Below are 12,318 nucleotides of genomic sequence, written 5' to 3' on the forward strand. Positions count from 1 at the left end.
AGAATTGAGCCCAAAATTGTGCCCAGCATTGCATCTAGCATTGAGCCCAGCATTGTGTCTAGCTTTGAGCCCAGCATTGAGCCCAGCAATATGTCTAGCATTGAGCCCTGCTTTGCCCCCAGCATTGAGCCAGGCATTGTGTCTAGCACTGAGCCCAGTATTGAGCCGAGCATTGCATGTAGCATTGAGCCCAGCATTGTATCTACCATTGAGCCTAGAATTGTGTCTAGCATTGTGTCTACCATTGAGCCCAGCATTGAGCCCAGCATTTTGTACAGCATTGCGCCCAGCATTATGTCTAGCATTGAGTCCAGCATTGAGCCCAGCAAAATGTTTAGCATTGAGCCCTGCATTGCCTCTAGTATTGAGGCCAGCATTGATGCCAGTATTGTTTCTAGCATTAAGGCCAGCATTGTGTCTAGCATAGAGCCCAACATTGCGCCCAGCATGCGTCTAGCATTGAGCCAGGCATTGTGTCCAGCACTGAGCCCAGTATTGAGCTCAGCATTGCGTGTAGCATTGAGCCCTGCATTGAGCTGAGCATTACTTCTATCATTGAGCCCAGCAGTGATTCTAGCATTGAGCACTGCATTGCATCGAGCATTGAGCCCAGCAGTGAGTCTAGCATTGAGCCCTGCATTGCATTGAGCATTGAATCCAGCATTGTGTCTAGCATTGAGCCCAGCATTGCGCACAGCATTACCTCTAGCATTGAGGCCGGCATTGAGGCCAAAAGTGTGGCTAGCATTGCACCCAGCATTGTGTCAAGCATTAAGTCCAGCATTGTGTCTAGCATTGAGCCCAACATTGCGCCCAGCATTGCGTCTAGCATTGAACGCAGCATTGTGTCTAGCATTGAGCCCTGCATTGCGCCCAGCATTGTACCTACCATGGAGTCCAGCATTGAGCCCAGCATATTGTCCAGCATTGATCCCAGCTTTGAGCCAAGCAATATGTCTAGCATTGAGCCCTGCATTGCGCCAAGCATTGCGTCTAGCTGAGCCCAGCATTGCAAGTAGCATTGAGCCCAGCAATGAGCCCAGCAATGTGTCTAATTTTGAGCCCATCATTGAGCCCAGTTTTGTGTCCAGCATTGAGCCCAGTATTGTGTCTAGCTCTGAGCCCAGCATTGAGCCCAGCATTGCATCTAGCATTGAGCCCATCCACGTGTCTAGCATTGAGCCCAGCATTGAGCCCCGCATTGTGTCTAGCATTATCCCAGCATTGAGATCAGCATTGTGTCCAGCATTGAGCACAGCATTGTGTCTACAATTCAGGCAAGCATGGAGCCCAGCATTGCATCTAGCTTTGAGCACAGCATTGTGTCTTGCATTGAGCACAGCATTGCGCCCAGCTTTGCGTTTAGCATTGAGCCCAGCATTGTGTCTAGCATTGAGCCCAGCATTACCTCTCGCATTGCGCCCAGCATTGAGAACAGCATTGCAACTGGCATTGAACCCAGCATTGCGTCTAGCTTTGAGCCCAGCATTGAGCAATGCAATGCGTCTACCAATAGGCCAACATTGAGCCCAGCTTTGCGTCTAGCATTGAGCCCAGCATTTAGCCCTGCATTGCATCTAGCATTGCGTCTAGCTTTGAGCACAGTTTTGGGCACAGCATGGTGTCAAGCATTGCACCCAGCATTGTGTCAAGCATTAAGTCCCGCATTGTACCCAGCATTGCGTCTAGCATTGAGCCCAGCATTGAGCTGAGCATTACTTCTATCATTGAGCCCAGCCGTGAGTCTAGCATTGAGCACTGCATTGCATCGAGCATTGAGCCCAGCAGTGAGTCTAGCATTGAGCACTGCATTGCATCGAGCATTGAGCCCAGCATTTTGTCTAGCATTGAGCCGAGATTTGTCCAAGGCATTACCTCTAGTATTGAGGCCAGCATTGATGCCAGAATTGTGGCTAGCATTGCGCCCAGCATTGTGTCAAGCATTAAGTCCAGCATAGTGTCTAGCTTTGAGCCCAGCATTGCACCCAGCGTTGTGTCTATCATTGAGTCCAGCATTGTGTCTTCCATTGATCTCAGCAATGCGCCTAGCATTGCGTCTAGCATTGAGCACAGCATTGTGTCTAGCACTGAGCCCAGCATTGAGCTCCGCATTGTATCTCGCATTGATCGCAGCATTGAGCCCAGTACTGTGTCCAGTATTGAGCTCAGCATTGCATGTAGCTTCGAGCCCTGCACTGCCTCTAATATTGAGGCCAGCATTGAGGCCAGCATTGTGTCTAGCATTAAGTCCAGAAATGTGTCTAGCATTGAGCCCAGCGTTGAGCTCCGCATTGTATCTCACATTGATCCCAGCATTGAGCCCAGTACTTTGTCCAGTATTGAGCCCAGCATTGTGTCAAGCATTAAGTCCAGCATTGTGTCTAGCTTTGAGCCCAGCATGGCGCCCAGCATTGCATCTGTCATTGAGCCCAGCATTGTTTCTCGCATTGATCCCAGCAATGCGCCTAGCATTGTGTCTAACATTGAATCAAGCATTATGTCTAGCATTGAGACCAGCATTGAGCTGAGCAAAATATTTAGCATTGAGCCCTGCATTGCGCCGAGCATTGTGTCTTGCACTGAGCCCAGTATTGAGCCCTGCATTGCATGTAGATTTGAGCCATGCACTGCCTCTAGTATTGAGGCCAGCATTCAGGCCAGCATTGTGTCTAGCATTAAGTCCAGCATTGTGTCTAGCATTGAGCCCAACATTGCCCCCAGCATTGCGTCTAGCATTGAACCCAGCATTGTGTCTAGCATTCAGCCCAGTTTTGAGACTAGCAATATGTCTAGTATTGAGCCCAGCATTGCGCCCAGCATTGTATCTACCATGGAGACCAGCATTGAGCCCAGCATATTGTCTAGCATCGATCCCAGCTTTGAGCCCAGCAATATGTCTAGCATTGAGCCCTGCATTGCGCCCAGCTTTGCATCTAGCATTGAGCCCAGTATTGCAACTAGCATTGAGCCCAGCAATGAGCCCAGCAATGTGTCTAATTTTGAGCCCAGCATTGAGCCCAGTGTTGTGTCCAGCATTGAGCCCAGTATTGTGTCTAGCTTTGAGCCCAGCATTGAGCCCAGCATTGCATCTAGCAATGAGGCCGTCCGCTTGTCTAGCATTGAGCCCAGCATTGAGCCCCGCATTGTGTCTAGCATTATCCCAGCATTGAGCTCAGCATTGTGACCAGCATTGAGCACAGCATTGTGTCTACCATTCAGGCAAGCATGGAGGCCAGCATTGCATCTAGCTTTGAGCACAGCATTGTGTCTTGCATTGAGCACAGCATTGCGCCCAGCTTTGCGTTTAGCATTGAGCCCAGCATTGTGTCTAGCATTGAGCACAGCATTACCTCTCGCATTGCACCCAGCATTGAGAACAGCCTTGCATCTGGCATTGAACCCAGCACTGCGTCTAGCTTTGAGCCCAGCATTGAGCAATGCAATGCGTCTACCAGTAGGCCAACATTGAGCCCAGCTTTGCGTCTAGCATTGAGTCCAGCATTGAGCCCTGCATTGCATCTAGCATTGCGTCTAGCTTTGAGCACAGTTTTGGGCACAGCATGGTGTCAAGCATTGCACCCAGCATTGTGTCAAGCATTAAGTCCACCATTGTACCCAGCATTGCGTCTAGCATGGAGCCCAGCATTGAGCTGAGCATTACTTCTATCATTGAGCCCAGCAGTGAGTCTAGCATTGAGCACTGCATTGCATCGAGCATTGAGACCAGCAGTGAGTCTAGCATTGAGCCCTGCATTGCATCGAGCATTGAGCCCACTGTTTTGTCTAGCATTGAGCCAAGCATTGCACAAGGCACTACCTCTAGTATTGAGACCAGCACTGAGGCCAGAATTGTGGCTAGCATTGCGTCCAGCATTGTGTCCAGCATTAAGTCCAGCATTGTGTCTAGCTTTGAGTCCAGCATTGTGCCTAGCGTTGCGTCTATCATTGAGTCCAGCATTGTGTCTTTCATTGATCTCAGCAATGCGCCTAGCATTGCGTCTAGCATTGAGCACAGCATTGTGTCTAGCATTGAGCCCAGCATTGTGTCCAGCACTGAGCCCAGTACTGAGCCCAGCATTGCATGTAGCTTCGAGCCCTGCATTGCCTCTAATATTGAGGCCAGCATTGAGGCCAGCATTGTGTCTAGCATTAAGTCCAGCATTGTGTCTAGAATTGAGCCCAAAATTGTGCCCAGCATTGCATCTAGCATTGAGCCCAGCATTGTGTCTAGCTTTGAGCCCAGCATTGAGCCCAGCAATATGTCTAGCATTGAGCCCTGCTTTGCCCCCAGCATTGAGCCAGGCATTGTGTCTAGCACTGAGCCCAGTATTGAGCCGAGCATTGCATGTAGCATTGAGCCCAGCATTGTATCTACCATTGAGCCTAGAATTGTGTCTAGCATTGTGTCTACCATTGAGCCCAGCATTGAGCCCAGCATTTTGTACAGCATTGCGCCCAGCATTATGTCTAGCATTGAGTCCAGCATTGAGCCCAGCAAAATGTTTAGCATTGAGCCCTGCATTGCCTCTAGTATTGAGGCCAGCATTGATGCCAGTATTGTTTCTAGCATTAAGGCCAGCATTGTGTCTAGCATAGAGCCCAACATTGCGCCCAGCATGCGTCTAGCATTGAGCCAGGCATTGTGTCCAGCACTGAGCCCAGTATTGAGCTCAGCATTGCGTGTAGCATTGAGCCCTGCATTGAGCTGAGCATTACTTCTATCATTGAGCCCAGCAGTGATTCTAGCATTGAGCACTGCATTGCATCGAGCATTGAGCCCAGCAGTGAGTCTAGCATTGAGCCCTGCATTGCATTGAGCATTGAATCCAGCATTGTGTCTAGCATTGAGCCCAGCATTGCGCACAGCATTACCTCTAGCATTGAGGCCGGCATTGAGGCCAAAAGTGTGGCTAGCATTGCACCCAGCATTGTGTCAAGCATTAAGTCCAGCATTGTGTCTAGCATTGAGCCCAACATTGCGCCCAGCATTGCGTCTAGCATTGAACGCAGCATTGTGTCTAGCATTGAGCCCTGCATTGCGCCCAGCATTGTACCTACCATGGAGTCCAGCATTGAGCCCAGCATATTGTCCAGCATTGATCCCAGCTTTGAGCCAAGCAATATGTCTAGCATTGAGCCCTGCATTGCGCCAAGCATTGCGTCTAGCTGAGCCCAGCATTGCAAGTAGCATTGAGCCCAGCAATGAGCCCAGCAATGTGTCTAATTTTGAGCCCATCATTGAGCCCAGTTTTGTGTCCAGCATTGAGCCCAGTATTGTGTCTAGCTCTGAGCCCAGCATTGAGCCCAGCATTGCATCTAGCATTGAGCCCATCCACGTGTCTAGCATTGAGCCCAGCATTGAGCCCCGCATTGTGTCTAGCATTATCCCAGCATTGAGATCAGCATTGTGTCCAGCATTGAGCACAGCATTGTGTCTACAATTCAGGCAAGCATGGAGCCCAGCATTGCATCTAGCTTTGAGCACAGCATTGTGTCTTGCATTGAGCACAGCATTGCGCCCAGCTTTGCGTTTAGCATTGAGCCCAGCATTGTGTCTAGCATTGAGCCCAGCATTACCTCTCGCATTGCGCCCAGCATTGAGAACAGCATTGCAACTGGCATTGAACCCAGCATTGCGTCTAGCTTTGAGCCCAGCATTGAGCAATGCAATGCGTCTACCAATAGGCCAACATTGAGCCCAGCTTTGCGTCTAGCATTGAGCCCAGCATTTAGCCCTGCATTGCATCTAGCATTGCGTCTAGCTTTGAGCACAGTTTTGGGCACAGCATGGTGTCAAGCATTGCACCCAGCATTGTGTCAAGCATTAAGTCCAGCATTGTACCCAGCATTGCGTCTAGCATTGAGCCCAGCATTGAGCTGAGCATTACTTCTATCATTGAGCCCAGCCGTGAGTCTAGCATTGAGCCCTGCATTGCATCGAGCATTGAGCCCAGCATTTTGTCTAGCATTGAGCCGAGCATTGTGCAAGGCATTACCTCTAGTATTAAGGCCAACATTGAGGCCAGAATTGTGGCTAGCATTGCGCCCAGCATTGTGTCTAGCTTTGAGCCCAGCATTGCGCCCAGCATTGCATCTATCATTGAGCCCAGCATTGTGTCTTGCACTGATCTCAGCAATGCGCCTAGCATTGCATCTAGCATTGAGCACAGCATTGTGTCTAGCATTGAGCCCAGCATTGTGTCCAGCACTGAGCCCATTACTGAGCCGAGCATTGCATGTAGCTTCGAGCCCTGCATTGCCTCTAATATTGAGGCCAGCATTGAGGCCAGCATTGTGTCTAGCATTAAGTCCAGCAATGTGTCTAGCATTGAGCCCAGCATTGAGCTCCGCATTGTATCTCGCATTGATCCCAGCATTGAGCCCAGTACTGTATCCAGCATTGAGCCCAGCATTGTGTCAAGCATTAAGTCCAGCATTGTGTCTAGCTTTGAGCCCAGCATTGCGCCCAGCATTGCATCTATCATTGAGCCCAGCATTGTTTCTCGCATTGATCTCAGCAATGCGCCTAGCATTGCATCTAACATTGAATCAAGCATTATGCCTAGCATTGAGCCGAGGATTGAGCTCAGGAAAATGTTTAGCATTAAGCCCTGCATTGCGCCGAGCATTGTGTCTTGCACTGAGCCCAGTATTGAGCCCAGCATTGCATGTAGATTTGAGCCCTGCACTGCCTCTAGTATTGAGGCCAGCATTCAGGCCAGCATTGTGTCTAGCATTAAGTCCAGCATTGTGTCTAGCATTGAGCCCAACATTGCGCCCAGCATTGCGTCTAGTATTGCACCCAGCATTGTGTCTAGCATTGAGCCCAGCTTTGAGGCTAGCAATATGTCTAGCATTGAGCCCTGCATTGCGCCCAGCATTGTACCTACCATGGAGACCAGCATTGAGCCCAGCATATTGTCTAGCATTGATCCCAGCTTTGAGCCCAGCAATATGTATAGCATTGAGCCCAGCATTGCAACTAGCATTGAGCCCAGCAATGAGCACAGCAATGTGTCTAATTTTGAGCCCAGCATTGATCCCAGTTTTGTGTCCAGCATTGAGCCCAGTATTGTGTCTAGCTCTGAGCCCAGCATTGAGCCCAGCATTGCATCTAGCATTGAGCCCATCCACGTGTCTATCATTGAGCCCAGCATTGAGCCCCGCATTGTGTCTACCATTATCCCAGCATTAAGCTCAGCATTGTGTCCAGCATTGACCACGGTGTTGTGTCTACCATTCAGGCAAGCATGGAGCCCAGCATTGCATCTAGATTTGAGCACAGCGTTGTGTCTTGCATTGAGCACAGCATTGCGCCCAGCTTTGCGTTTAGCATTGAGCCCAGCATTGTGTCTAGCATTGAGCCCAGCATTACCTCTCACATTGCGCCCAGCATTGAGAACAGCATTGCATCTGGCATTGAACCCAGCATTGCATCTAGCTTTGAGCCCAGCATTGAGCAATGCAATGCGTCTACCAGTAGGCCAACATTGAGCCCAGCTTTGCGTCTAGCATTGAGCCCAGCATTGAGCCCTGCATTGCATCTAGCATTGCGTCTAGCTTTGAGCACAGTTTTGGGCACAGCATGGTGTCAAGCATTGCACCCAGCATTGTGTCAAGCATTAAGTCCAGCATTGTACCCAGCATTGCGTCTAGCATTGAGCCCAGCATTACCTCTCACATTGCGCCCAGCATTGAGAACAGCATTGCATCTGGCATTGAACCCAGCATTGCATCTAGCTTTGAGCCCAGCATTGAGCAATGCAATGCATCTACCAGTAGGCCAACATTGAGCCCAGCTTTGCGTCTAGCATTGAGCCCAGCATTGAGCCCTGCATTGCATCTAGCATTGCGTCTATCTTTGAGCACAGTTTTGGGCACAGCATGGTGTCAAGCATTGCACCCAGCATTTTGTTAAGCATTAAGTCCACCATTGTACCCAGCATTGCGTCTAGCATTGAGCCCAGCATTGAGCTGAGCATTACTTGTATCATTGAGCCCAGCAGTGAGTCTAGCATTGAGCCCTGCATTGCATCGAGCATTGAGCACAGCATTTTGTCTAGCATTGAGCCGAGCATTGCGCAAGGCCTTACCTCTAGTATTGAGGCCAGCATTGATGCCAGAATTGTGGCTAGCATTGCGCCCAGCATTGTGTCAAGCATTAAGTCCAGTATTGTGTCTAGCTTTGAGCCCAGCATTGCGCCCAGCGTTGCGTCTATCATTGAGTCCAGCATTGTGTCTTGCATTGATCTCAGCAATGCGCCTAGCATTGCATCTAGCATTGAGCACAGCATTGTGTCTAGCATTGAGCCCAGCATTGTGTCCAGCACTGAGCCCAGTACTGCGCCCAGCGTTGCATGTAGCTTCGAGCCCTGCATTGCCTCTAATATTGAGGCCAGCATTGAGGCCAGCATTGTGTCTAGCATTAAGTCCAGCAATGTATCTAGCATTGAGCCCAGCATTGAGCTCCGCATTGTATCTCGCATTGATCCCAGCATTGTTTCTCCCATTGATCTCAGCAATGTGCCTAGCATTGCGTCTAACATTGAATCAAGCATTATGTCTAGCATTGAGCCCAGCATTGAGCTCAGCAAAATGTTTAGCATTGAGCCCGGCATTGCGCCGAGCATTGTGTCTTGCACTGAGCCCAGTATTGAGCCCAGCATTGCATATAGATTTGAGCCCTGCACTGCCTCTAGTATTGAGGCCAGCATTCAGGCCAGCATTGTGTCTAGCATTGAGCCCAACATTGCGCCCAGCATTGCGTCTAGCATTGAACCCAGCATTGTGTCTAGCATTGAGCCCAGCTTTGAGGCTAGCAATATGTCTTGCACTGAGCCCTGCATTGCGCCCAGCATTGCGTCTAGCATTGAGCCCAGCATTGCAACTAGCATTGAGCCCAGCAATGAGCCCAGCAATGTGTCTAATTTTGAGCCCATCATTGAGCCCAGTTTTTTGTCCAGCATTGAGCCCAGTATTGTGTCTAGCTCTGAGCCCAGCATTGAGCCCAGCATTGCGTCGAGCATTGAGCCCAGCATTGTGTCTAGCATTGAGCCCAGCATTGAGCCCAGCATTGTGTCTAGCATTGCACCCAGCATTGTGTCAAGCATTTAGTCCAACATTGTTCAAAGCATTGAGCCCAGCAATGCGCCCATCATTGCGTCTAGATTTGAGCTCAGCAATTTGTTTTGCTTTGCGTATATCATTCAGCCCATCATTGTGTCCAGCATTGAGCCCAGCATTGTTCCCAGTATTGTGTCTAGCTCTGAGCCCAGCAATGAGCCCAGCATTGCGTCTAGCATTGAGCTCAACCATGTGTCTTGCATTGAGCCCATCAATGAATTCCGCATTGTGTCTAGCATTGAGCCCAGCATTGATCCCAGCATTGTGTCCAGCACTGAGCACAGCATTGTGCCCACGTTTCAGGCAATTGTGGATCCCAGCATTGCATCCAGCTTTGAGCCCAGAATTGTGTCCAGCATTGAGACCAGCATTGCGCCAGCATTGCATCTAGCATTGAGCCCAGCATTGAGAACAGCATTGCATCTGGCATTGAACCCAGCATTGCGTCTAGCTTTGAGCCCAGCATTGAGCAATGCAATGCATCTACCATTAGGCCAGCATTGAGCACAGCTTTGCGTCTAGCATTGAGCCCAGCGTTGAGCTCTGCATTGCATCTAGCATTGCGTCTAGCTTTGAGCATATTTTTGGGCCCAGCATCGTGTCAAGCATTGCGCCCAGCATTGTGTCAAGCATTAAGTCCAGCATTGTACCCAGCATTGCATCTAGCATTGAGCCCTGCATTGAGCTGAGCATTACTTCTATCATTGAGCCCTGCAGTGAGTCTAGCATTGAGCACTGCATTGCATCGAGCATTGAGCCCTGCATTGCATTGAGCATTGAACCCAGCATTGTGTCTGGCATTGAGCCCAACATTGCGCCCAGCATTGCGTCAAGCATTGAACGCAGCATTGTGTCTAGCATTGAGCCCAGCTTTGAGACTAGCAATATGTCTAGCATTGAGCCCTGTATTGCGCCCAGCATTGTACCTACCATGGAGTCCAGCATTGAGCCCAGCATATTGTCTAGCATTGAGCCCTGCATTGCGCCCAGCATTGCGTCTAGCATTGAGCCCAGCATTGCAACTAGCATTGAGCCCAGCAATGAGCCCAGCAATGTGTCTAATTTTGAGCCCATCATTGAGCCCAGTTTTGTGTCCAGCATTGAGCCCAGTATTGTGTCTAGCTCTGAGCCCAGCATTGAGCCCAGCATTGCATCTAGCATTGAGCCCATCCACGTGTCTAGCATTGAGCCCAGCATTGAGCCCCGCATTGTGTCTAGCATTATCCCAGCATTGAGCTCAGCATTGTGTCCAGCATTGAGCACAGCATTGTGTCTACCATTCAGGCAAGCATGGAGCCCAGCATTGCATCTAGCTTTGAGCACATCGTTGTGTCTTGCATTGAGCACAGCATTGCGCCCAGCTTTGCGTTTAGCATTGAGCCCAGCATTGTGTCTAGCATTGAGCCCAGCATTACCTCTCACATTGCGCCCAGCATTGAGAACAGCATTGCATCTGGCATTGAACCCAGCATTGCATCTAGCTTTGAGCCCAGCATTGAGCAATGCAATGCGTCTACCAGTAGGCCAACATTGAGCCCAGCTTTGCGTCTAGCATTGAGCCCAGCATTGAGCCCTGCATTGCATCTAGCATTGCGTCTAGCTTTGAGCACAGTTTTGGGCACAGCATGGTGTCAAGCATTGCACCCAGCATTTTGTTAGGCATTAAGTCCACCATTGTACCCAGCATTGCGTCTAGCATTGAGCCCAGCATTGAGCTGAGCATTACTTGTATCATTGAGCCCAGCAGTGAGTCTAGCATTGAGCACTGCATTGCATTGAGCATTGAGCCCAGCAGTGAGTCTAGCATTGAGCCCTGCATTGCATCGAGCATTGAGCACAGCATTTTGTCTAGCATTGAGCCGAGCATTGCGCAAGGCCTTACCTCTAGTATTAAGGCCAGCATTGATGCCAGAATTGTGGCTAGCATTGCGCCCAGCATTGTGTCAAGCATTAAGTCCAGCATTGTGTCTAGCTTTGAGCCCAGCATTGCGCCCAGCATTGCGTCTATCATTGAGTCCAGCATTGTGTCTTGCATTGATCTCAGCAATGCGCCTAGCATTGCATCTAGCATTGAGCACAGCATTGTGTCTAGCATTGAGCCCAGCATTGTGTCCAGCACTGAGCCCAGTACTGCGCCCGACGTTGCATGTAGCTTCGAGCCCTGCATTGCCTCTAATATTGAGGCCAGCATTGAGGCCAGCATTGTGTCTAGCATTAAGTCCAGCAATGTGTCTAGCATTGAGCCCAGCATTGAGCTCCGCATTGTATCTCGCATTGATCCCAGCATTGAGCCCAGTACTGAGTCCAGCATTGAGCCCAGCATTGTGTCAAGCATTAAGTCCAGCATTGTGTCTAGCTTTGAGCCCAGCATTGCGCCCAGCATTGCATCTATCATTGAGCCCAGCATTGTTTCTCCCATTGATCTCAGCAATGTGCCTAGCATTGCGTCTAACATTGAATCAAGCATTATGTCTAGCATCGAGCCCAGCATTGAGCTCAGCAAAATGTTTAGCATTGAGCCCGGCATTGCGCCGAGCATTGTGTCTTGCACTGAGCCCAGTATTGAGCCCAGCATTGCATATAGATTTGAGCCCTGCACTGCCTCTAGTATTGAGGCCAGCATTCAGGCCAGCATTGTGTCTAGCATTGAGCCCAACATTGCGCCCAGCATTGCGTCTAGCATTGAACCCAGCATTGTGTCTAGCATTGAGCCCAGCTTTGAGGCTAGCAATATGTCTTGCATTGAGCCCAGCAATGAGCCCAGCATTGCGTCTAGCATTGAGCTCAACCATGTGTCTTGCATTGAGCCCATCAATGAATTCCGCATTGTGTCTAGCATTGAGCCCAGCATTGATCCCAGCATTGTGTCCAGCACTGAGCACAGCATTGTGCCCACGTTTCAGGCAATTGTGGATCCCAGCATTGCATCCAGCTTTGAGCCCAGAATTGTGTCCAGCATTGAGACCAGCATTGCGCCAGCATTGCATCTAGCATTGAGCCCAGCATTGAGAACAGCATTGCATCTGGCATTGAACCCAGCATTGCGTCTAGCTTTGAGCCCAGCATTGAGCAATGCAATGCATCTACCATTAGGCCAGCATTGAGCACAGCTTTGCGTCTAGCATTGAGTCCAGCATTGAGCTCTGCATTGCATCTAGCATTGCGTCTAGCTTTGAGCATATTTTTGGGCCCAGC

This window comes from Carcharodon carcharias, chromosome 5 (genome assembly GCF_017639515.1).
Source record: "Carcharodon carcharias isolate sCarCar2 chromosome 5, sCarCar2.pri, whole genome shotgun sequence".
Lineage (NCBI taxonomy): Eukaryota > Metazoa > Chordata > Chondrichthyes > Lamniformes > Lamnidae > Carcharodon > Carcharodon carcharias.